Here is a 26,944-nt window from a genome sequence, read left to right as displayed (position 1 = left end):
GGGCACTTTACCACTGAGCCACATCCCAGCACTCTCTATTTTTTATTTTGCAACAGGCTCTCACTAAGTTGCTCAGGGCCTTGCTAAGTTGCTAAGGCTGGCTTTGAATCTGTGATCCTCCTAGTCACTAAGTTTATAGGAGGGCTCCATTGCACCTGGCTCCTATTTATATTTTTAAAAGTAAATGCCCAAGCGATATAGCTGCTACTGTGTGGGGAACATACTTTGAAAGAACCACTGTATTACTGGCAGGTGCCCATTAGGTTGCCTGAAGCAGGTTCAGATCATTCTAGATAAGATGGTTGCCTGTTTCTATATTTCCAAATGGGTCTGAGCATCCGAACTTTAAAAATAAACTAACAGGTTTTCAAATATGCTTTTAAAATACAAGTTATCTGTCTTTACCGCCAAGATTCTAATTTATGAGGACTATGGTGGGATCTGGTTTGTTTGTTTCTTTCTAAGTTCCCGGGACTGCAGCCTTGGAGAGCCCTCCACAGGATGCCAGTGTGCAGAGATGATGCTATCTCTTACACCAGACAGAGCCCAGTCCATCCCTGCCCACTACTTACCAACAGTGGAACTCCGGATAAGTTGCTGAAACTCTTTAAGCCTCAGTGTATTCATCTCTAAAATGGAATCTTCATCTAAAATTGCATCTGTCGAGTGCCTGCTTTGAAAGCGACCCTTCACTCTGAGCCCTCTAAGGAGAAAGAAGGAAAGACTCTATACCTGATGATGAAAAAAGATTTAAATTGGGAACACTTGATAAAATTTCAGGGGCAAGAGGACAAACCATCTTAATCTTTCTTAGTAGCAGAAGAAGCACTTTGCTCGCAAAATTGCTTCCTTTCAAAGTGTTGGCTGCTTAGGCAATCCTCATAAACCATTTCATAGCTTCTTTAACTAAAGTGGAGGTTATTTGACTAACTACTTTTAACCATGGGCTTGACTTTTGTCACTGTCCCCCAACTAGTTCTACATTTTTTTTAAATTGGAGAAAAAAAAATCATTAAGAAACTGAGAAAAGGGAATTAGATTCATCCTTCTAAACATGTCAGATTGATTAATAGATTTTACAGTCCCCTCTTGCCACAAGAAAATGAAGTGTGACTTAGCAGTTCACTTAATTTGTTCAATAAACAATTGCACGGTGCTAGACACAAGGCCTTTGCAGACAAATAAGACCAACCCTTCAGAGTTCTCGTGGTCAATGGAAGTAACAGACTTTGAAGCAGGCCTCTCCAATAAAATGTCACAGGTGCCTGAATAGGTGCATGCAGAGGGTCCAGTGCCTCACTAAAGAGTATACACATGATATCCACAGTGCTGAATGTATTTTTAAAAATCACCAGCAGTTCTATGAAAGGGAGAGTGAATGATTTGTGCCTGGATACAGGGAAACCATTGCTTTCTGAATTCAAGCATGCATAAAAATTACGTGGAAAAATTCACAAATAAAAAAAAAAAAATCTGGGTCTCTCCTCAGTTCAGCAAGTCTGCAGGAGGTACTTTGGGGGAACTCCAGAAATGTATCATTTTTTAATTTATTTTTTCTTGATGCTTCCTATTTTATATTTTTATTTTTTAAATTGGTCATTTGTTTATTTTAGTTACATTGAATATAGATCTATCAAATAGTTTGGGGGCTTTTATTAGAGCATGATAGCTATGCATAATAGTTGGGTTCATTTTGACAAAAGCATACATGCATGCAATGCTTTTATTTTACCAGGTTCCCAGGCAATGTGAGCCCCACTTAGCATGTCAGGGAGTGAGGGGCGAGCTGAAACCGTGCTGGCAAAGTGTGTTGATCAGAGCCTGGAAGGATCACTCACAAGGAAAATGTCCAGCGGCACTAACACAGCAATGCTCATTATCAGGGGCAACATGAAGATCAGGAGCATCAGACCACAAAAGGGGGAAACGTGGACTTAAGACTCATAAACCTGAGTTCAAACTCAGCTTTGCCACTTACTGCCTCGCTGATTTTAAGCAAACCGTCCTTTCTCTTGGGCAATTTCATCATCTTTAATATGCACAGAATCATGCCAAACTCTCAGAGTGTTTACAAGATTAAAGGAGTGATCCATAAAGGGGACAGCATCTGCTCTTGCCTCCCAGAGCCAAAAGGTGAAGACAGACGTTTAGAAGAGTAACTTCCCTGTGAGGATGATCAGGATTAAAATCATGTTGAGTAAAGCACAGGCCACTCCCAGTAGTTACCTCACAGGGAGATTTTGAAAGTGAAATGAAAAAAAGTTCCCATTATTATTTAATAGATCCTCAGCTACGTTGATTTCTTTTTCCGTCCCTCCCATTCAGTCTGAGATATCTAGACAAGTCTCGGGAAGTGTAGGTGCAGAACAGAGCAGAGTTTGCATTCTGCTAAGCCAAGGTTTTCTGGGTTCCCCCAACATCTTAAGGGGACAGTCGCCTGTCAGATTGCCCTTCACGTGGAGAGCAGCCCTGAGTGCTTCCAGACCCCACGTCTTTGGCCCATGGATCACAAGGCATTGTTATTTCCCACTAATAAATCCACCCTACCACCAAATGGCTCCTGTTTCTTCTGTGTGATGAAAGGCAAGGGAAAACCTGCTGAAGTGTAACATTTAGGATCAAAAACTTGCAAATGCTTTTTAAAATTCTATCGGAAAGATCATGAAAGCCACTTTGGTCAAACTCACGGTGCATGTAAAGGGCTTTTTGAACTTTTTACCTTTTGGTGATGCTTTTGATCTGCAATGTGCCAGATCTCATTAAAAGCATATTATTTAGCTTAAACTTCGAACACTTACCATTTTTCCCAGTAGCCTGGGGCTCAGGGCAATGTAATGCAGTTCATGCGAGCTTTATGTCACAGCAACATGTCATGAAATGTCTGCCGAGATATTGCTACAAAGCTGAGCTGGGGAGGGCTGGATTCTCCGCTCAGATGCTTGAGACAACTTTGCAAGGTGAGGTCAAAACTCGTCTGCCAATGAAGTGAATCCTAATTACTCAGGAATGCTCAGCCTGGGCTGGCTGCCACCCAGGGCAATCAATCTTAGCAGAAGAGCCAGAGACACCTGGCTTTCAGATCGCGATGACTTGCCTAGGTTCAGTTAAATTAATCATCCTGCTTCTCAATCCTCATACCATCTTTGGAGAAAAAGTACAACTTAAATTATGAGACCAAATGCTGAATTGTGGTGTATCTTTTCTCAGTGAAACGAAGTCGGTTGTGGTCTTAGGAGGTAAAGTAAGTGATTGTTAATGTGAATAGATGCCTAGGTGGAATCACTCCCATAGATTTCATTATATTTGATAGAACTTACGCTGCCTGATTCTTTATATACCCTTATGTGATGGGTAGAAATTAAACAGAAAATAAAGCCCTCGGGGCACAGACATGACTGACCGATTGAGAAACACTGCAAATCAAGGCAACACCAGAGAGCGCTGCTGTGTTCCCACAGGTGACACTCCTTTCTGTGTGTATGTAAGTCAGCCCCTTTCTGCTTCAATAATGGGATTAACTGGGGGAGAAGACATAGTCCCTTTGATGATGCAGCTCAAAGTCAAAAACTGAGTAGGACCTGATATAACACCATGTTCAGAAGTTGGATGTTCACAAAAATTTGTGGGTCAATGATGGGAAGGATCAAGACAGACTCCTATCTTTCCTCCCTGTCATCCTGCTGACGTGTAATCTCATGCAGTTTTGGACATGATCTCCCAGGAAGAGGCAGGAGATGCAGGGAAGGGCAGAACAGGAAGGCACGGTGTACTAGCTGGGGCTCTCCAGAGACACAACAGACAGATCCCTAGAGGGACTTGTATATGGCGATGCATACTGCACATGTGCACACACGTGTTGGAATTTCCCTCCTCCTGGCTCACATAATAATGGGTGCTGAGAAGTCCCAGGTTCTGCCTGCTGTCTACAAGATGGCATCCCATAAAAGAATCACAAAGACCCGAGAACTACGAGATCCAATGTGATTCATTTTAGTCTAAGATGAGCCCTGGGGAAGGAAAAGGGGGGCAAGTTCTAGCTTTAGCCAACTTTTGTTCCATTCAGGCCCTCCACGAATTAGGTGATGCCCACCACACTGGGGAGGACAGTCAACTTGAATGAGTTCACCAATTCAAATGCTAGCCTCATGGACACACCCAGAAATGTTTAGTATGAGTGCACCATGGTCCAGGCAAGTGGATACATAAAATTAACCCCCACAGGTGGTGTCTGCCCCCATGTCTTCTTGTTACTTACTGTAGACTTCCTATTGTCTTACTGACCATAATTAGGACACGTGACCTAATTCCTTTACATAAATGCAAAGGGAACTTGTAATTTAGAAAGGAAGATGATTATAATTGCTTGAGCCAATCACCATCTATCCCCTGAAATTGGACTTATTACCAATCCAAACAAAATCAGGGCCCCATTAGCAAGAAAGAAGGGGGAAATTGATATTGGGTAGGTAACTAACAAGGGCTTCTAATGCTTTTCATTTGGGGATATTGGAACTTCCTTATAAAGTCAAAGATGAAATAAGACAACGGGACTCAGGGGTGTAAATATAACCTCATAAATATCTTGATATGGTATGACAAGAATTTGAATTTCCTGGGTTTGTGAGTGAGTCAAGGTGTGAGTCTGGTTTTGAAAGAAGATCTTTAACTCAGAATCATGCCACCAGCCTCCTCGTGATCCTGACTCCCAAGTGAGACCCCAGCTTTGATCCCAAGTTCTGGGGAGGGAGTGACTACAAATAAAGAACCAAGGCTGGTCCTCTTCCCTGGGCCTGTGCACAAGCCCTCGCGGGCACAGGGCTCTCTACCAAGCTCTCTTCAACAGCAAGGGCCTCCCAGCTTTCTCATAAGCATAATGTTCTTTCCTTTCTCTTCTGTTCTTGACCCGCACCTTTCCACCCATCCCAACTTCCCACTGACTCTCAGCACGAGATGCTCTCCAAAGGAAACTCTAGAACCATCCAGAGGAATAGCGGTCTGGCCTTGCTCTTCAGAACCCCTGGCACTGTGACCAACTCCTTGATTCTCACACAGGGGTGGGGAAACTTATTTACATGCCTAAGAAGCAATGTGCATGGAAGATGTGACCCTACCTGGTGGATTCCAGTGCATTCCCTCTGATAAGTTACCTAAAAATGATCTCAGGATCCCTTCCCCCTGAAGTCTCATGTGGCGTCTGACTCATAAATTCCCCAAGTTCAATGATTTCCCAGTAGCACCATCACTCAGGAGTTGGGGGGGTGGGGGGAGGAGGGGCGACTTCACAGTAAATTAAGTACAATTAGCAGAGCAAACATCAATACCACCCGCCCAGTGAAGAAGTAATCACTCCGCCTTCATTCTCGACACCCATTAAGGCTTGAACCATTTCTCAAGTCAGTGATCTAAGTGATCATCATCATGAGCACCCTCCTAAATTAGGGAGTCCTCATTAAGGGGTACCATAAAGACATTAAACTTCAGCCTTTGCTCAGAAGTAGAAGTAATAAAGCTTTCTGAGAAGTGATAGCTTATATTTTTGATCCAACCCATAAAAAAAAAAAATAGCTAAGTACTTTCTGATGCTTTGATAAGCAAGGCTTTTTAAAATGTTCTTTTGAGAAACGTTCCCTTGGATGATGGACATAAAAAGCTGCAAGGGACCTTTGAAAGCATATATTTCTGCTCTTTCATTTAACAAATGAAAAGACTGAGGCCCAGATATGTCAGATCATTTGCTCAACGTCTTATAGCTAGTTGGCTGCAGAACTAGCTTAACCTCAGATACAGCCAGAAATGAACCTCACTGAGACAGAAGTCTAATGAAAGTATTTCTACTTCTCTGTTTTTGCCAGCTCCAATAGACACCAGGAAGAATCTGGAATCCAGGTGAATGAGCAAAACTAGAGTAGGAATCAACTTTGCTGAGACCGTAATCTCAGGCTTCCAGCCTCCAGATTTGTAAGAGAAATTTCTGTTGTTGAAGTCCCACAGTTTTCTGATACTTTGTTATGATTTTCAAGTTAAGTTTCAGGTTTAGAGAATAAAAACTGAGGCCATTCAGTTAAATCTGAATTTCAAATGAACAATGAATAACCTTTCGGTATTAGTATATCCCATGCAATATTTGGAACATACTAATTCTAAAAATACATGTGTTCTATCTGGAATTCAAGTTCAGACAAGCATCCGGAACATTACCGGACAATCCTAATTCCAACTCTATGGAGATGATAAAAAATAGCATTGAGAATTTCTAAACTTTTAACATTATATCCGTCTCCTAGGGCTACAGTAACAAAGTACCTCAAACTGGGTGGTTTAAACAAAAGAAATAACATTGTCTCACAGTTAGAGGCCAGCAGGTTGAGATCAAGGATTCAGCAAACTTCCTGCCTTCTACAAATCTGTTCCTTGCTTCTCCTGCGGGTGGTTTGCTGGCAATGTTTGGGGTTCCTTGGTTTGTAGACAGAGTGCCCCAAATTCTGCCCATGTGTTCATAGGACTTTTTCACAGTGTCTGATTTCCCCCCTTTTAATAAGGACATCAATCATATTGGATTACCATCCCCCCAATAACCTCATTTTAACTAATTACATCTGCGGTGACCCTATCTTCTCCAAACAAAGTCACATTCTGAAAGATTAGGGACTAAAACTTCAAGATATAAATGGGGACACTATTCAACCCATAAAAAATAGCAGTGAGAACTACAGATGGCTTGTAACACACTGTCAAGGACAATAGCTCTTAAAGATACACACAAGATACACTTGGTTTTCGACCTACAATAGTTCAACTTGCATTTTTTTCAACTGTACAACAGCACAAAAGTGATACACATTCGGTAGAGTCATATTTAAAATTTTGATTTTGGATCTTTTGCTGGGCTCGTGATAGGTGGTCATAACATCTGTCATGAAACTAGGCAACAACCACAAGACACAGCCCCCGTCAGCCCTGCAGTCCTAAAGGGCAATGACCAACACTACAGTGTGCTGTGTTGCTGAACGAGGGTGCTCGGTGGGCTAGGTGGTGCAGTGGATTTTTTACTTAATCACATTTACAATTTAACATGGGGCATGGGGCATAACTCCATCGCAGGTCAAGGAGCATCTGTATTTCCAAAGGAATCTTTGTCCTTTGCTGTTTCTCTCTGTGTCCTTCTTGCTACTTAATACCTATCACAGGATTATTCTTAGACTTTGCTCTCAGCACTGCTCTTGCCGTCAGGGCTGCATATCCATAGAGGACTTTGCATCCCTACAGTATGTGTACCCCAGGCTGGTAGCCAAGCTCTCCTCCCCAGACAGGTAACCGTGGGACTCAACCTTGGTCTCTTCCCTTTGGGACTCCTCATCCAGTTTCTGTGTCCACTTGTGTGGCCTTGTCCTTTCTGGGCATATTGCTTGCTGAGTCGTGTTGGCAATGACAGAGAAGCAGGAAAGACCTTTTGTTAAGAAAACTTGCTTCCTGCTTAGAGCTTCAGCTGAAAGTGGACTCTAGGTTGGGTGTGGTAATTGCTATTTAATAATTTCATGCCTCAAATTATGAGGGCTTCAAAAGGGGCCCAGATATGTCAAGAGATGGCTCAATGTCTTTCAGACAGGAAGTTACAGAACTAGCTTAAAATATAGAAAACAAATACATTTCCTATATGTTAAGAAACGGAAATAAATCTCTTTCAGACTGAAGCCTAAAAGCATTTCTCCTTAACAGAGTTCACTGCTATTTCCTGAAAAATCAAAAGAGATACTGATCTTATTATAACCAAAGGAGACTGATTTCTCTGATCAACAACGACTTTGAACAATGGTTTACACATGTCTAAGTTAGTTGTAATGTTTGCTACAACGATTGCACCCAAAACTGTAAGCACTACTTGCTAGAATACTCAAATGTCTGGCTTGATACAGCAAAGCTCAGAAAGGAAGGACTTGTTACAATATAAAACAGCATTATACCCTTGATATCTCATTCCACAAATACCATTCTGTAGGAAACACTCATAAATTAAGAAAATATTTTCTCTCTTTGATTTGAGATGGTGAAATGAACTCTGAATAAAGAACATTTTAAGTTCCAAAACCAGAAATAAATCATATTACCTGTTTTGCTACACAGAAGAGAATCATTATTTATGATATTTTAAGCAATCAGATCAATGAATTTTTCTCTTTATCTAAAAGAGTCTGCTTCATTTTCTACTTGGGTGGAATGTGAGTGTCGTTATGCAACTTCTGAGATGATAACCTATTCAAAAGCTTTCATAATCTCAGAGATCTCAAGGAACAGGATGGGTTAAATAAGAGTATTATTGCTTAAAGGCCAAAGACTTGTACAAAGCTAGTGCAATAGTTTTTTTCTAATTTTTTAAATTTGTTCTAATTAGTTATACATGATAGTAGAATGTATTTTGGCACATCATACATAAATGGAGTATAACTTCTCATTCTTCTGGTTGTACATGATGTAGAACTTACATTACACTGGTCATGTAATGACATATGCACACAGGGTCATAATGTCCAATTCATTCTACTATCCTACCTACTCCCATATCCCATCCCCATCCCTTCACTCCCGTCTACCTAATCCAAAGTACCTCTATTCTTCCCACCTTATTGTGAATTAACATCCACATGTCAGAGAGAACAATCAGTCTTTGGTTTTGGGGGATTGGCTTATTTCACTTAGCATTATATTCTGCAGTTCCATCCATTTACCAGCAAATTCCATAATTTCATTCTTCTTTAAGGCTTTGTGTATATATACCAAAATTTTAAAGATAAATTTGATCTTCACAAATGTCTAAAGGTTTCAGACAACACAAAATTAAGATTTGATTGTGATTTTAAAAATATGTAGCCAGGCATGGTGGCACACACCTATAATCCCAGTGGCTTAGAGGCTGAGGCAAGAGGATGGCAAGTTTTAGCCCAGCCTCAGCAAATTAGCAAGGTCTTGAGCAACTTAGTGAAAGCCTGTCTCAAAATAAAAAAATAAAGAGGGGGGAGGGTTATTACAAAGGGGGGTGGGGTGTGGCCCAGTGGTTAAGTGCCCCAAGGTTCAATCCCTGATATCAATAAATAAACAAAACATGTGATTTCAAATTCAGTTTAATAAAGACAAATTCAGAACACTATATCATCAAGTCAACTGAGTTGCACTAAAATTGTTTTACTCTGATTTTAAAGGCAATGTTACAAAAAAAATAAATAAATAAAAAAATAAAAAGACTAAAGATATGCCCAACCAAGTCTATGACAGTAAGTAAATCGCCATTTCTGGAGTTTTTCTTCAGTAAAACCAATTACAATATCCCTTCCCCAATGAAACAAAAAAAAAATCATAATAGAAATATTTAAAATCTTATGCCTGGCTTGAGGACGGTACAGAATTATATCACTGAGCTAGATTTTTATGAAGAATCTATCATATATGTATGTACAGTGGCCATACCATAGTCAAGAATATAAAATCTTATCTGGACTTGAGAAAGGCAAGATTAGCTATCAAAAGTAATATTTGATAATCACTGTTGTTGTTCTCTACCAAGTAGCTAAAATATATGCTCAGAGACCAAGCATTTGACTGAACATTAAGTTAGAAAAATCAGGGTTTGTTTGAAAAATGAATCAGAAGTCCACGGAGATTAAATCATTTCTGGTATCTTGATGTAAAGCTTCTCACAATTCTGCAGCTAGAGATGACATCATTTTTACATATAGTTCTTAGTGGTATCCAAATATAATTAAATGCCATTGTAGAACTCAATGGCCCATGTCCATGGATATATAGGATACAAGTGGTACATTGAAGGGAATTACTTATTTTAATTTTTTAAATTATTGTTGACATTCAAACAGAATAATGGCACTTCATGAATATTCTTTAGAATAAGAAAAAATATCTTCAAGGAGGAAAGACTTAGTAGTTAAAGAAATGCTAGGATGCTTTCAATTCCATTAAAACCCTCATCTAGGGTCTGTGGTGCCAACACCAAGGGGACCACCAGGGGGCACTATGCTGCTTTTCCTCCTCCATTGAATTTCAGAAAAAGAAAAGGCCATTGGAAGATGTTGGGTTTGATTTATTGTTTGTTGTTGTTTAATGTCAAAAAACTCATCAAAAACAATTTAGCACCATAAAAATACGAATCTACAAGTGAGTCTCTCTCAGCTTTTATATTTTTATTTTGCTCTGCCTTGTCATTAAGCATTTAACCAACAAAACATACAAACGAACAGAAATATCAATAAAAATCAGCTCACTAATTACTCTTTACGTGGAAGGAGAAACAAGTGAGGAAATAATCTTACCTTTTAGAATACTCAAGCAAGAATTACTGGAATATTCTACCCTTGCATTTCATATTTGCAAGACATTGCCGTGAATTTGTATGCAATCTAGTTAAAATTCTGAAACATTGTAAAGGTTTCGGTAGGCTTTCCCAACACTTATTGGCAAAAGAATCAAAATCAGCCCCATTTGCAAAATATTTTAATAGAATTCTCCATTTATACTTGAGATTCAGAGATTGTCATACTGTCTACAAGTAAGTATGTCTTTTACTTCAATTTACGGGAAAAAGGTGCCCTTTTTGTTTACTGGGGTATATCAAACACGTTTTGGATTTACCCCAGTTGACTAAGCACTGACAATCAGTGAGTTAACGGGCACTTTACACAGAACTTTTAATGTCCATTGATCAATGAGCTGCACAAATGGGAATTTTTAAAGAAGTTCTAAAGTCACAAGGCAGAATGAGGTGCCACCTTGAGCAAGTGAGACTCTTTATACCTTCTTTCCCTCACAGGAAAAGCTAAATCAAGTAGATCAGGTCTAAGATGCTGTTTCACTTATAAAACAGGATGGCTTTATTTTTATATTGGAGTCTGATATCGTGAAGCAGAATAAAGTATTTCAAGGTGATTGACAGGACAAACTAGGAAAAGTTCATAATACAACAACCAGTCTCAGCCATGGCAACAGTATGCAGATGCCTTCTAATCCTCTCCCTGACAAGCAGAACCAAGAGCTCTAACCACACAAAGAAACAGCTCTAAACATACCCTCTGCTTTAGAACCTATTGGCTCCCTCTTGCTAATTGGTACTTATTTACCTCCTTGAGCTGTTTCTGTAGCTGACTTGAAGGGAATCTTCAATCGTGTAGATCTACTTAATAGATTCCAACTCCTCCGAGAACCCACAACTTAAGCCTCCAGTCATAACAAAAGCCACAAATTCACAAACATGTATGGTCATGTGTCATGTAACTTTCTAGGCAATGATAAACCACATATACCACAGTGGTCCCATAAGATTATTAAGGCCTGGTGATTATTAAGGCTGACTCTCTGTGGTGTTCACACATGGATGAAAATCACCTAATGATGCAGTTCTCACAACGCACTCCTATCATTATGCAGTCCAAGACTGTATGCATTATGCCCTTTTAAATTGGTCCTATGAGCACTAACCCCCTTTTCTCATAATGTGTTCTATATTTAAAGGATCAAAACTCAAATTATTCCTTTACATTTGAGTGGCAATGCATTCTTTATACTGAGGTAACAAAAGCAAAAACTTCTGAATTCCTCAAATACGAGAATGATTTTATACATACATTTGCTGTATACAAACTCTACAGAGTGAAGGACTTCCATGTTTTTTTCTTACTGACTTATATTTTATCACTTCCATAATACAGTAATTACCAAATGGGTTTACAAATGTATCCAAGAGTCACATTTCATGGACTAACCCTGAGAGAGAGGGCGTGTTGCTTTGCTTGTTACCAACCAGGGCTCCTTTTCTTCGTACTTTGTACTTCTGACTGTGTTTCTTAAAAGACTTTCACGAGGCATGGGTCCTTAATTAAAACTTTAAAATGAGGACAATAAATACATTTTATTGCTAATAATACCTTTTCCTTTATTAGAAGGACAACAGACTGCTAGTTAACTGGTCATGAAATATTAATTAAAAAGAAAAATATATGATGGAAGCAATCTCATGGTGGATGCTAAGTCATTTCCATTGAATAAAGTGAAAGACACATGAGCTCATTGTGTCACCCGTAGGGAAACACCAGCTGGGCTTACAGCTCTTGCCACACAGTGACAACAAGCCATGGAGTCTGCTCTTCACCAACATTTGGGCCCCATACAGGAAGCCCAGGACAAGCATTCTTGGCAAATCTGCCTCTGCCCTCAGGACCACACCCACCCACAACAATATGTTGAACACAGCACCTCGGCACAGAACGGTTCTGTCCCCACCGAGCACTGTGAGACAAGGGGATGTCTTTGTGCCACAGGTACCTCTCTTTGCTAACTCAAGCCGTCCAGAAATTCTGATTCAATATCACCTTTCCTGCTGATTCTACTTGTTCCCATACCCATCAGCCTGGCCCCCTCACCTGGCTAGGAGATAACTTAACACTTAAATTTAAGAGAAAGAGCAGACCTATCAGGATGGTGGGGACAGCAAGCCTGAAACACGGCCTGTGATATTTTAAATGGCGTTAAGAGACACTTCCTTGGGCAGCTCTAATACTGGAAGGGATCATTTTGCTGGAAGGGATTCTACAAGTGTATGAAAATACACTCCCTCTCAACTGCAGGAACAACAGATCTGTGTGTGCAGGTAGCCACCCTCAGCAGAGGAAGGATTTACTTGAGACCTCAGCAGCAATCTGCTTAGTAACCTGTTACTCTCAAACTTTCATGTTCATTGGAGTTCCCTAGGGCCATCTTGCTAAAATGTGGCTTCTGATTCTGCAGGTCTGGAGTGAAGTTGATGCTGGGGGTTTTCAGCCTTCACAGGACTTAGCCAGTGCCCTCTGCTCTCTGCAAAGCTCTGAACCAGACTGGCCTTGTCCAGGAAAGCAAAGGAGGTGCAGAAGCTCCACTGAAGCCTATAGGATTTTTAAAAATGCAAACATGATCTATTATAATTAGGCGATATCTGGTTATTTTTAAATTTTTTCTCTTACTTACAATATCGTTTATGTAATAAGTAATAATAATTTAAAATTTTTTTGAGACAAAAATAGAAAACAAAAACGTTTTTGAAACAATTTTTGTCATGATTGATAATCCCAAGGTCCTGTTTCCCTTTCCAGAATTTTCTTAACTTTCAATCTTGAACAGGATTGAGGGTTTTGTTTTTCTCCTGGTTAAAAATTTATGTTCTTATTGAAACTATCTTGCAATAAGGTTCTCTTTTTTTTTCTTTTGGTATGCTGAATTTTAGCACACATACAGATTTGTGTAACCACCCATGTAATTGGGACATAGAACAGTTTCATTACTAAAAAAAAAAAAAAAAAAAAAAAAAAAAAGTTTGGTAGAATTTTGCTTCCCAAATTTTTACAGCTCTCTTTCCTTTTCTTCTAGTTCCTCTTTGTGCTTATTCATTTGTATAAAACAATTTTAAAATGAAATTAAGTTTTATTTTCAGATTTTTTTTTTTTAGAAATGTTACCTTCTCTTTGTAGTAATAGAAGACATGGCAGTAGAGACTTCACTATGGCAGAGCAATGATGGTAAACAAATCCAGGTTAGAAGTAAACATATTCTCCTGGTTGGCGATTCTAAGCAGGGACAGGTTTGCTGAGGTTCAAGTGTGTTGCTGCTGGGCCTTTGGGAGTGTGCTAGCCAGTTTTCTATTACTATGACAAAATACCTGAGATAATCAACTTAAAAGGAGAAAGGGTTTATTTTGGCTCATGGTTTCAGAGGTTTCCATCCCTTGTCACTTGTCTCCATTGCCTTTGGACCTGTAGGGGCACAGTACATACATCATAGCAGGAGCACATGGCAGACCTGCTCACCTCATGACAGCCAGAAAGCAAAGAGAGAGAAAGAGGGCCAAGGACCTGATACTCCCTTCAAGGACACACCTCCAGTGGCCTAACTTCCTGCCACTAGGCCCAACCTCCTAAAGGTTCCTCCCCACAGTGGCATAGGCTGGAAGCCAAGCCTCCAACACACGGACCTTTGGAACAGCCCAGATCCAAGCTGTGGCACTGAGAATAGGAGATCTCTGCAACAGTCTCTTTATTGTTCTGCCAGAGTTGAGCTCAGGAGAGTCCAGGGGGTCTCAGAGCCAGCAGTGCCTATAAACTCTAATCCTCAAGGCTACAGGGCAAACACCCAGCCACAGGGGAATGTGCCAGAGAGTTCCCGAAACCGTCACAGGCAGAAGGCAGAAGGCAGGAACAAGTCAGGTAATTTCTCCTATTTCAGCTTTTAGGGGAGTGGAAACTGTTAGATCTATACCACCCAAAAGTTTCAAATCACAGAAAAGCTCTCAGATTATTCAATTATTCATATTAACAACTACAAGTGAAAGAATAAACCTTCAGGAGATGACAGAAATGCCTTAATTTGGGGGCTATTGCCAGTTCCTGTATATTTTTAACTCCATTCATGCCACATAACTAAAGTCTTGTAATATTGCCTTTGATTTACGGAAGGGGGAAAAAAAGATGATATTACGGAAAAGACCCATTATTCTTGTGCCTCCTCATGTAGTTCAATGTTAAGTACTCTACAAAACGGAATCCTTGGTGGAATGCAATTCTGTAATTCAATCGAGAGATCTTGCTAATGTCCCAGTCTGCAAGAACATAGCTTAAGGGTTTAGGTTTAGCAGGAAACCTTGCAAACCAGAGACAGAATTACAGCCTGCCTCTTCAGGGGAGGGATGAGTGAGGGTCGTTGGCAGTGGAATATTAAACAATTATTAAGATTTTTTTTTTTTAAGGAAAGTTCAGTTTGTCTCTAAGAGAAGGTGCAGAATGAGGAAAAGATCAGGCACTAAATGGACAAAATGTCAATTGCTAATGAAGCTGGATGATTGACACATAGATGAGAAATAAGTATCCTAGTCTCTCTACTCTCCTGTATGTTGGAAAATGTACAGGGAAAATAATGATTCTTGAAAGTTAGAATTTGTAGGTGTTTCTCACTTTAAGTATTAAATGACAATATAAATAAATATTATGTCTAAGTTTTGCAAGATTTGGGGTCAATTAATCGGAGTAAATGGAAACTGTCAATACCAGGGTCAGATGCCTTCTCAGGTACTGAAGGAGTTCTCTTACATAATGAAGCCCATGGACTTGATCATTCATTTTTAATATTCACACATCCATCATGTAATATCATACACATATTTAGATTTTTCAGGTGGGAATTTAAGATGCTAGAAAATTGGGAGAATTGATTATCTGCATCACAAAGTAGCAATTGCCATATTCCTTTAAACATCCATGCATACTGGTAATATCACTCAGTATTTATCTAGCAACCTGTTTCTAAGCTTTAGCTGCAATTTGAAAAATACATATTCCCAGGCAGTGAATCTAGCTCCCCAGATGATTTTAAAATACATCCAGGACTGAGGGGTACTAGACTGCTGCTAAAGTTAATTTATTTAAATGCATAACTAGACAAGTCATTATTTTAATAAAGTAAGTTGTGCTTGCTGCAAGTTATGAGCTTATAATCACTCTGCTAGAGTCCTCCTCTTTTGCTCTTGACTTGAGGATCCTTAGAATTTGTATTAATGGGGGCTGGTGTTATGGCTCAGCGGTAGAGTGCTTGCCTAGCACATGTGAGGCACTGGGTTCAATCCTCAGCACCACATAAAAATAAATAAAGTTATTGTGTCCATCTACAATTATTTTTTTTAATTTTGTATTAATAAGTGAAAAAAAAACTAGGTTAAACCTAAAGTTCATTTAGGGGAGGGAGGGATTTCATCAGCACAAAATAACCTTGTTCTGATGTTGTCTTGTCTTGGCTCTCAGCCAAGAGCCCCCGACAAGAAACGATCCCTGAGCCCTTCCAATTCTGCCTTCTAGTAGCTTTTCAATGATATCCCTTTTACTTTGCATGCTTATGGTTTATGTTCATGTCTCTGCTTTAACTTTCAAAAACATATTTTTCGTGCTCACAGAGTCCTTCATTTAAATGCTGACTCCTCGCGCTGCAAGGTCTGAGTTATTATCTCACCTGCGGGTGATATTATAAATGCTGGGTTCAGCCATAATACCAATGATTACCATGCAAAATTCCCTGCTCTCTTCCCAACCCAAGATTGAATCTAAGCCACCATATAAATTAGTCCTAATTGGACGAAAAGGTTAAAATGTTTATGAAAACCCAAATGAATTGTCTTTCCTTTTTGGAAGCCCAGCTTGCATCACCCAATTTTTCCAGCTGTTTAAAAAAAAAATAAAAATGTGTTCTGGTCAGCTAACACCATCCATGTCAGCCGCTTGGAATTAAATATCAGAGCAACTAAAGAAGTATTGGGGAATTAAGCCCCTTAGCTTGGAAAAAAGACTGGCTTGAAATCCTGCTTTTTCCTCTTATGAACTCAGACATCTTGGCCAGGCTACCTACTTCTGCTAGCTTTAAAATGTGGCTCAGTGGGAGAATTAGATGAGATGGACACTATATGATCCCCACTAATAGAAGCCATAAGATACTGGCACAGAGGCATGGAAATGCACAGAAACACAGCTAGAAGTCTGTCTCTCCAAACTTGGAGACAAGGGTCTGGGTTGGGATGTGTGAAGCAGAACTTTCAAATCTTATTCCATACATTTGTATGGTACTTGAACCACTTTGAAGACTGCAGTGAGAAAATATTCACTGGATCCTTTCCAAAAGGACAGCTTGCCTTGCTCGTGTTGTCAAATATAAAACCAAACAATTTGTTAACACGGCTGCCGAGGAAATGAAATAAGCAAGGAAAAAAGAAAATATCCTGAATGATGAGGAATTGGTGACAAACTGCAGACCTGCCAGGACAATTTGAGAAATAAGGGAAATGCAGATATAATAAAAAGGTCTGGAGAAGATGGCCTTCATAACAGGAGGGGGCGAGGGGGGGGCGGCGGGGAACATGCCAACTGGGAATTTACAACCATACCGTTCCCATCACAGTGGCAGACATCACGTTACCGACAACACCAAACACTCTTGACCCAGAGCCTGTCCTAACTCCTCTGAGGAAGCTCGACTCCTATGGGCCTGGGTTTGATGGGATTTGCTTCGCTTGTTGGTTTTGTCGTCTTTCCTGTTCTCTGTCCCCAGTAACAACGCTTGTTCAGATGAAAAGGGTGACGGGGACAGGTTCTATTCCTTGTCTCTTATGCTCAAGGCTGTCCTCTCTCTCTCTCTCTCTCTCTCTCTCTCTCTCTCTCTCTCTCTCTCTTTTATGGGGAGTTAGGATACTGAAGCTTGACTCGGGGCACTCAACCACTGAGCCACATCCCCAGCCCTATTTTGTATTTTATTAGAGACAGGGTCTCACCGAGTTGCTTAGCGCATCACTTTTGCTGAGGCTGGCTTTGAACTTGCAATCCTCCTGCCTCAGCCTCCCAAGCTGCTGGGATTACAGACCTGCAGCCCCGCGCCTAGCAAGGCTGTCCATTCTTAACCAACAATTTTGGCACATGGTATTGAGTCACGACCATCACCCCAGGTTAAAACCCCAGGGGAAAGCTCCTCTTTGGCTGCCTGACTGGAAGGCCCCACTCACAGCTGGTGCACACACATTCTGTTGTCGCCTCTGGCTTCCTTGACCACCCTAATGTTAGTCAACCCTCAAGGGCTATATTGAACCCAAACAATTTTTTTGCTTTAAGGAACAAGTATAAGACAAACTCAGGTTAACAAACACATCAAACCAAACTCCCCAGATTCCAAGTGCAAACAAATAGAAAAGATATATCTGCTCACCATGATCCCATTAATGCTTTTGAGGATCTGTTCTCCTAGAATCGCAATGCCTCAAGTACAGAAATGATGACTTAAATAGTACTATCACAGCTAAATTCAGAAGGTTGTTGCCAGAATACTTTAGTCTATGGAATTTATTTGATGCTTACAAGTATAATTTATTTGATCCTGCTATACAGGTAAGATATAAGTTATTATCCATATTTTACATATGATCAGACTCAGGTTCAGAGAGACTGTGGCTATGCAACTCAGTAACTCAACATTTTTCTGGTTCCTGATGAGTGCCCATTTTATCAGATCCGAGTTGCCCTCCGCTGTCACAATTTAGCACATACCAGTATTGAACAAAGCATGAAACTGGATGCCGTAGAGGAGGCAAGAACAAAAGGTGTCCTGTGTCAAATGGGTAAATTTGGACCATGACTGTTTCCATACTTGAGTGATAAAATCTGGCCTCAAGCTGACTCCACATGTAGTAAACTGCAACCTAACTTAGTATGTAAACTGCCGCAGTCTGGCTGGGCACAATTCAGGAGCCATTTGTCAAAAGAAACTAACTTTATTTTTAGAACCACACACGCCAAACAAAACAGCTCCTCAGGAAAAACCCTCAGAGCCTAACTGCCACCACCGCTTCCCACAAGCCATGCCCCCAACCACCAGCCTCTCCACCTCCCACGATCCTCCTGCTCTTGAGGCCGATTGGCTGGGTCGCGTGGGCGGAGCCAAAAAAGTCCCCCAATGAGCAGCTCCGTGGCCTGAAAGGGCAGAGAAACAGCCCAATGAGCATCACCGCAGAGGAGCCAATCAGCTAGATGTTGCTGGGGCCGCTGTGAGCCAATCATCAGCTGGCAGTCTGAAAGTTTGCTGGGGCCCCTTCAGCTGTGACTCTCAACATAAACAAACTGCAAATTAACTAAGAGTGTATTATGACAAATATTTCAGCCTCAGCCAATCATAGCAGTCCAGCCTCAGCCAATCATAGCAGTCCAGCCTCAGCCAATCACAAGCTGCTATGAGATAAAGAAAATATTTCATCACACTAGGACCATACCATGCAAATGCTCACCAAAGCCAATCAGGTTGTTTCTGCAGCTGCTTCCTTTACCTGGCTATGAACATAACCTGCACATGGGGGTGGGGGGATGGAGGGGGAGGCATTCTGAGCCAATTTCCATCTAAATTGCTGCCCAGTTCTAGAAACTCTTTCTTGCTCAAATAAACTTTGTTAAATTTAACTCATCGCAAATTTTCACTTTTACGGCTTAAAATCTAATAGGGAAATAAGATCTTTCTCAAAATGAAGAAAAAAAGAGAAAGAACTACAACACCCAATAATAACTATTGGAAAATCATGATCTTGATCAAATCACTGATAAAACAATCATGGGACCACCTGTCTTCCCAGCTTACCTACTCACACACGCACACTTTATTTTTCTGTTTTTTCTGGGGCAGTTTCTCCAACATCCCAATGAAACCCTCCTCCCAAACAGTAGAGCTAAGAAAGCAATCCCAAAAAGAATTTGGGGTGCAATTTGTTTCAAAAGGAACTGCATTTTTTAAAAAAGATGTTTTATTATACAATGTTGTTCTTGCTACAGAAAAAGGAACCTGCTTAACCCCTGGCTCCTGAGCTGCCTCTAAGTGAGTTTATATTTAATTCAATTAAATGTGATCAAATTTAACTAATTAAACTAAGAAAAGGCCAGGTACGTACTATGTGCCATTAAAAAAAAAAAAAAACTGATCTTATTTATTAGACAATCATTTCTAAAATGATTAAATTCATTTCAAAAGATGGCTAAGATAGAAGTAATTTAGAACCTTTTCCTAGTTATTATTGCCTCCATTTCATAGTTATGTTCCACTAGCCCACAAAACCTGTCAAACTGGTCTTCTCATGAGGCTACCCCTTTCACAATGCCCTCAACCTCTAAATCCTGTGGCCCATCATCCTGATCTGAAACATTCCGCAAAACATATATACTCCATTTACTCTTGAGGGCCAAGACAATTCCTGAACCCAGTTAAAGTTGTCTTGGTTATTCCAGTCCTCAAAGTTCTCCCTCTCCTCTGAACGCCTTTGTAGGGCAATCCTAAGTATAATCTGTACCATTTCTTCAAAAGAAGGTGTGTGGGGAATTTGGTGACTAGGGCCACATCTTATATTTTGTTCCATTCACAGTACTGTGCACATACCAAGTGCTCGATAAATACTTGACTGAGTGACTCTTTGTAAACCAGTCTCCTGTATGGTTAGAGATCCTAGAAAAAAATAGTAGGTCTTACGAATGTCTATTTTTCTTTCAGTAAGTCTATTTTTATTTTTCTGTTGGAATTTAGTGAATGAGTCTATCTCCTTCTTACATTTATCTTTTGACACATTTGCCAAAAACATTTTTTAAAAATAAATAACTCAGTACTAGCTTATATTCTGTTCTTTTCTCTGTCCTCTTTTCTCCATCAGTAAAACTTGAACCATTTTCATCTCTTGGACCAAATGCAAAACCTGAACTTAGTGATTTCGATGGATCCTAAGGGTTCTTAATAACCAGTCAGGGATTCTTCATGCAGGAACAGAAGTCTTAAAATGCATAGAACAAACCAGCAACTTCTACTGTTACACTCCCAGGCATATCTCAGCTACAATCAGAAGCCAGTTGTCTTTGCTTGCTTAGAAGTTGTCAGCTGACATCCATCAGATCTGTGGATGCACACACAGGGTTAGGTCGGCCAGGACCTGGAAGGTTTCCGCCCGCCACTCTGTGTAGCAGAACTATACAGGATTTTAAAGATCTTAACCCACCTCTCCTCCCTGCCCCCCAGAACTAATCTATATGCTAATTTGCACTTGATAATGCCGCCCCACAATATGGTAATTGCTGTAATGTTTTCCAGGGAGGGGGGGGGAGTAGAAATCGAGCCCTGGCTCTATCACTGAAGCCTGTGTTTGGAGCACCTCTACACAAAGAGCCAGCAATCAAGAGGGTGCCCACGTCCAGCAGTTTGTCACACTGTGGCCAGAGTGGAGTCGCTCTGGACAGATGGGAAATGCTGTCTGAGGCCACACTATTTTGAAATGATCCTTAGAAACATGGTGTGTATCCCAGGCGGTAAGCTGGAGCTCAGTGTGGACAAGTTGAACGCGGCTGCCCACCCTCGCCTGCCAGCTCGTCTAGATTGGCAGGAAATCCCAAACCACTGCATGCCCACAAGGATGGCCAGGTCTTCCGGGGCCTCTGGCTTCTCCGTGCATGTGGGTCCTCTGCAGCTTGCCTATTTTCTTTCCTGCATGTGCTCTCCAATGCTATTAAGATATCAAATGCAGAAATGACAACAAGAGAGTCCTAATTAAACAGCAGCAGCTTGTGCCCTCAAAGGAGCAGCCTGAACCCAAATAAGAGAAGCTTGGGACTGAAAAGGGGGAAAAAAAGACAATGGGGGCTTTGAAATCAGCTGGGCCTAAAGCTGCGGGTTTGTTGTGTGTATTTAAAGGGCCAGATGACACAAAGGGCTCCCAGTGCTATCAGGCCAGAGACCCAGCTCTGGATTCACCCAGACAGAAGGGGAAATAGTCACTGAGTCCTGTGACCAGAATCCAATTGTAATTGGCCTCCGAGATCACTTATGGCAATCAGGGAAGTAATATGCTTCTGAATAATTATGAATAATTAGGCACATTTATGAATAATTACACTGATAATAACTATCTGACTCATTCCATTTTAAAATTGTAATTCAGTCATTATAGATTGGGGAGTCGTTCTCTTCGTCCTGCTCTCTGCATATTCATGGCCTAATCCATCTGCCAATCTGATAATGACTGGGGTCCCTCTCCAGGACAGCACTGGACTCACCTTGGGGACACAGGGACATCCTCGTCCTCGGGCTTGGAGCTTCATATCCCCTTGATTGATTTGAGAGGACTCCAGACGGTAGAGAGAAGCGGGAGGGATAGAGGGAGATATTTGCTTAAAACACTGGAGCTTCGCCATCTAGTGACTCATTTATCAATATGCAAATGACTTCAAAGAGGTGTCCGGGAGCTGATTGCTGCTTTTAGTGTAGGTGGAGAAAAGAAGCCATTGTTTCCGCCTGTCGTTGTAAAGAATTCCAGGAAACTGTACAACAGCAATCTTTTTATAAGGTCATCTGATTGGTACCAGGCTGCCTCGAAGATCACAAGTCCCACTTGGAAGATGGAGTCAAAGAGTATATGTTCAGAGTGTAGCACAAACCCTGCCCTCACCTCCTTCTCTTCTTTTCAGTTTCCTCTTTTTCTCTCTCTCTCCCTCTCTTTCCTTCTCTTCCTCTTCCTTTGCCTATTTCTCCTCACTTTCAAGCCTCTTGCTATTCTAATCCTAACAACCACAATCATCCAAGTCAGCTTAAATTTCCCCTGTTCCAAAAGGGATGTATGTTCGTTGTGAATTTTGGAAACTATCAGAGGGAGAAATTTTAAAAAGAAAGAATTTTAAAGATCTATAATTTCCGAGAACCACTATTCACTTGCTATCTTAAGGTGTTCTATTTCTATGCATACTTTAGACAACTGAGGTTTTATGGCAAAAACAATTTTGTACCCTGACATTTCCTTTAACATCAGATCATTAAAACCTCCTGTTTTATTTTTTTTTATTATTTTTTTATTTTATTATTTTTTATTTTTTTATTATTAGTTGTTCAAAACATTACAAAGCTCTTGACATATCATATTTCATACATTTGATTCAAGCAGATAATGAACTCCCATTTTTACCCCGTATACATATTGCAGATTCACATCGGTTACACATCTACTTTTTACATACTGCCATACTAGTGTCTGTTGTATTCTGCTGCCTTTCCTAAAGACCGACATCAGTCCAGTCCAGGTGCGATGGTGCATGCCTGTCATCCCAAGGCGGAGGGTGGCAAGTTCAAGGTCAGCCTGGGAAACTTAGTGAGAACCAGTCTCAAAATAAAAAAAGAAAAAGGGCTGGGGAGGTAGCTCAGTGACAGTGCACCTGTGATTTCAATTCCCATACTAGGGAGCGGGTAAGGGAACTGGCAACATATCCTGGTAGGTCACTTTGGTCTTCTGATAGCTTTATACAGACATACTCTAGTTACTTTTGATTCGTATCAATGTACAGCATTGTTAAAAATAAATTATTTGGAAGTGGGAAGCTGGACACAGTGATGTGTGTCCAGCTCTTCAGGAGGCTGGGGCGGGGGGTTACATGGATCCCAGGAGTTTGAGATCAGCCTGGGCAACATAACAAGACCCCATGGGGGTGGGGGGGGGAGAGAGAGAAGAAAAAGAAGGAGGAGGAGGAGGAGGAGGAGGAAGAGGAGGAAGGGAGGGAGGAAAAAGAGGAAATTTTTGGAAAAACTGGTGAAAACCTAAATGTTCAATGGCCACATCATAAAAATGTGAATATGTACCATAAGCAATTCCCCAAATCTTGGGCATCCCTGTTTCCAACTTTTGCTGTGCTACCTTTTTATCTTATGGAGTCTTTCTTTTTCTTATATTTCACCATCTTATTTTCATATTCTCTCCTCCTCCTCTTGAATAACAGGGCATAAAAAGGCATGAGGCATCAGAATAAGTTTGGAGGATGATCATTAATACCCTACTGTTTCACTAGAAACCAAACCTTTTATACAGAATTAACCCTAGCTGGGTTCCATCTTGAACCCAGCCCAAGGGGGTCCCATAACTAAAATATATCATAATGTTTCCTTCCCCGATTCTTGGATACCCATGGCATCCTGTTGAGCCAGAATCGTCCTTCCTGGATTTGTACCAGTGAATCCTATGTATCAGAATTGCCCCAGGAGCTTTTAGAAATGATCTCTTCCTGGACCAATTGATGTTTCAATTCAGTAAATGGGGAGTGAGGACTGAGATGGGAAGGGAAGTAGGCAGCAGATCAGGTAGAGCTGCATTTGCTTTGCCAAGACGCCTGACTTTAGGGAGGAGCATGGTGGTTTACAAGCAGATGAATGACGGGGTCAGATGGACAGAAGAGAAAGGTGACTCCCACGCACGTGATGAGAACAAAGGGAGCACTCATGAGTCAGGGTGCAGTGCAGTGACAAGAGAGGCTATTGTGGTGACCCAGAGCACTAGCCAACACATAATGACCACGCGGAGCAAGGGAGTGCACAGGGGAATGGAGATGGACCCAGGAATGCTGTCTGTGGTAGAACCAATCAAACAGTGTGAATGTCGGATGTGAGAGCTGGAGGTCCAAGCCAGGACCACCCTCCATTATCTGACCTGGATAAAACGATGGGGACCAGCCCCAGATCTTGCTCTAGTTAGGTGAGAAGGGCTGGAGTGACAAATGACAGGGTCATGATGGATTCACTTGGAAACTGGGAGCAAGCCAAAAAAAAGAGGAAAATACTAAAAAAAAAAAAAAAAAATCCCTTTCTGGAAAGAAAATGTGGAATGAATTTGACAAAATTATGCTATGGGCATGTATAAATATACCACAGTGAATTCCATTTTCATGAATATCTATAAAGTACCAATTAAAAATAACCGAAGAATGAGTGAGGAAGGAGAATGGGGGAAGGGAGGAGGGAAGGAAGAGGGGGGTACTGGGGACTGAAATGGAGTACATCAAATTCCATGCATGCATGACTCTGTCCAAACAAATCCAAATAGTAAGTAAAAACTACAATGCAGATAAAAAGAAAAAAAAAGTACCTCGTGAATTTCATTTGGGTTTTGTAATGATGAAAATGAAGGATTTGCTTCCTTCCTCCCCTTTGGTTTGATTTTTTTTTCTTTTTTTCTTTTTTTTTTTTTTTTTTTTTTTTTGGTTTTTTTTGTTTGTTTGTTTTTTTAAATAATGCGGTGCAATAGTCCTACAGAGAAACTGGGGCCTTGGTGAATTGTCAGCTTCCTATAAGGAAGAAAGAGGATCTTCAGTAGAAAAAGGGTCTCAGAGTGCAGATACTTCCTATCACCTGCATGAGGTAATAAAAAAAACAAAACAAAACAAAAACTGTCACTCTCTTTCCCCAGGTAACCAAACAACTAACTCAATCACACCCTGGTTGTTGGCCTCCACAAGATCTCTCCCTGGAGGGTGTGGACATTTAGTCCTTGCATCAGGAGACTATAAATACATCTAATGTCCTGGTCTCTGCTTCCCGTCAGGATTCCCGCAGACTTGGGAAGATTTGATATCCAGAGGAAGAACTCACCCCCAATCCCAGGAAGGAAGCCCAAGGACTGCTCCTAAGGATACGTCAATCTAAGAGTCCAAAGAATCAAATGCTTTTCTTAAAATATATGAGTGTGTTCTTTTTCCTCAAAAGAACCAACCAGTGTTTTGGTTTGGGGTTTGTTTCTGGTTTTCTCTGGGTAGTCTACTCCAAGGCACTGGGCTACTTCCCTAACTAAAAGAAAAACTACCCAATATTTCAAAGGGTGAATAAAAGAGAAAATTCAGGGTTTTTTTTTTTTTCTTTTCTTTTCTTTTCTTTTCTTTTCTTTTTTTGTACCAGGGATTGAACCTAGGGGAACTTTACCACTAAACTCTGTCTCCAGCCCTTTTTGTTTTTTATTTTGAGACAGGGTCTCACTAAGTTGCTTAGGGCCTAATTAAATTACAAGTTTGGCTTTGAACTTGCAATCCTCCTGCCTCAGCCTCCAAGCCACTGGGATTACAGGCATGAGCCACTGTGCCCTGATCAGGGGGAATTTTTCAGTAGATTTCATCTTATTTCAATTCTAATATCTCTTCTACGTGAAAAAAAACAAAAAAACAAAAACAGAAATAGTAGAAAATATGTGTTGATATTATAAAGCCATTAAAGATCATAGGGATATTGTTGCTAGGGGTGTAGCTCAGTGATTGAGTGCATGTTCCACCAGGATCTGGCTCTAATGTCAAGCACCAAAAGTTACATAAGTAAATACGGTTATACAGATTGCTTAGCAAGACAAGAAAAAGCTTAGCCAAAAAAAAAAAAAAAAAAAAAAAATTTTTTTCAAAGGAACAAACTATGAAAGTTAATATTCACCATCATCACAATTATAATTTTAAGGTACTGGAAAGAAATATTCACAATGGTTTTGTTTGCCTTCTTAATCATGAATTTTCCTTTCATCATTTTATCATTTCCTTACTACATGGTTATATTTAAAAAAAAAAAAAAAAAAAATGCATTCTGACCAGAGAAAGAGAAACCAAAGAGGGGAAATTCAAAAAGATGAAGAGTCAGACTGTAAAGCAATTGAAAAAGCTAAAAAAAATAAATAAATAAAGGACACCCTTAGGGGGAAGATCACACACCCCTTGAATGGAGTATGGGAAAAATGTAGCCTCACCAGATCGATGGCATTTTTTTCTAACACAGTGATCCCCTTTGATGGAGGCTCCTGTTTGGAGAGGAGAAATGTGGTCTTTTTCAGTAGTAGAGCCAGAGAAAGCCCCTAGGCCAGTGGAGTCTGAGAGCAGAGCCCTTTCTCCCTCAGCAAAGGGTAGCCCCAGCCACGAGGTCAGCTGCCACACACACCAGCCAAGTCCTGGAGGAGATGCAGCCCAGGGTCTCAGAGAGCCCTTCTCCCCGGCTCTCGCTCTCCTGCCTTCTCTCCTGACACTGAAAGGCCATTACCATTCTGTGTAGCAGTTTTACAAGGCAATGGGATAACGATCCTGCTGCCTGTCCAACCGCCCCAGCCTTACTTACTGCCAGATAAATTCCAATGATTGATGAGGGAAATACTTTAAAATTTTGAGATGGGGTTGGGGGGACTGGAGGGGACAGGGAAGGGGGACATTCAGGATGAGGAATGAGGCAGGAGGGGTGCTGCTGGAGCACGGGGGACATTAGGACACGTCAAGGCTGGCAAATGATTCATTGAGTAAATGATGATAAACACTTCGTCTCTGAGCATATATGTGCATTTTACCTAACGATCTCCAGCGTCCATAAGTGAAGAAGGGCTCCGAATCAATCATGTGAACAGGCCCTAAATGGGAATCCCTTAGGAATGGGATCTGAATTGTAAATGCCTCCCCTGGAATTTCACACATCAAATTACAATAAACGGAATGATATTTTAAGCAGCTCGGTACTTAAAGGGTACCGCGTGGAGTCCTGAGGATTTTCTTCTACTTTCGGAATTTTTTTTTTCTTGTGCTAGTGGGAGCTTTGCACATCTCTC

Source organism: Callospermophilus lateralis, chromosome 6, assembly GCF_048772815.1.
Source record: "Callospermophilus lateralis isolate mCalLat2 chromosome 6, mCalLat2.hap1, whole genome shotgun sequence".
NCBI lineage: Eukaryota > Metazoa > Chordata > Mammalia > Rodentia > Sciuridae > Callospermophilus > Callospermophilus lateralis.
Note: the sequence above shows the minus strand (reverse complement) of the source record.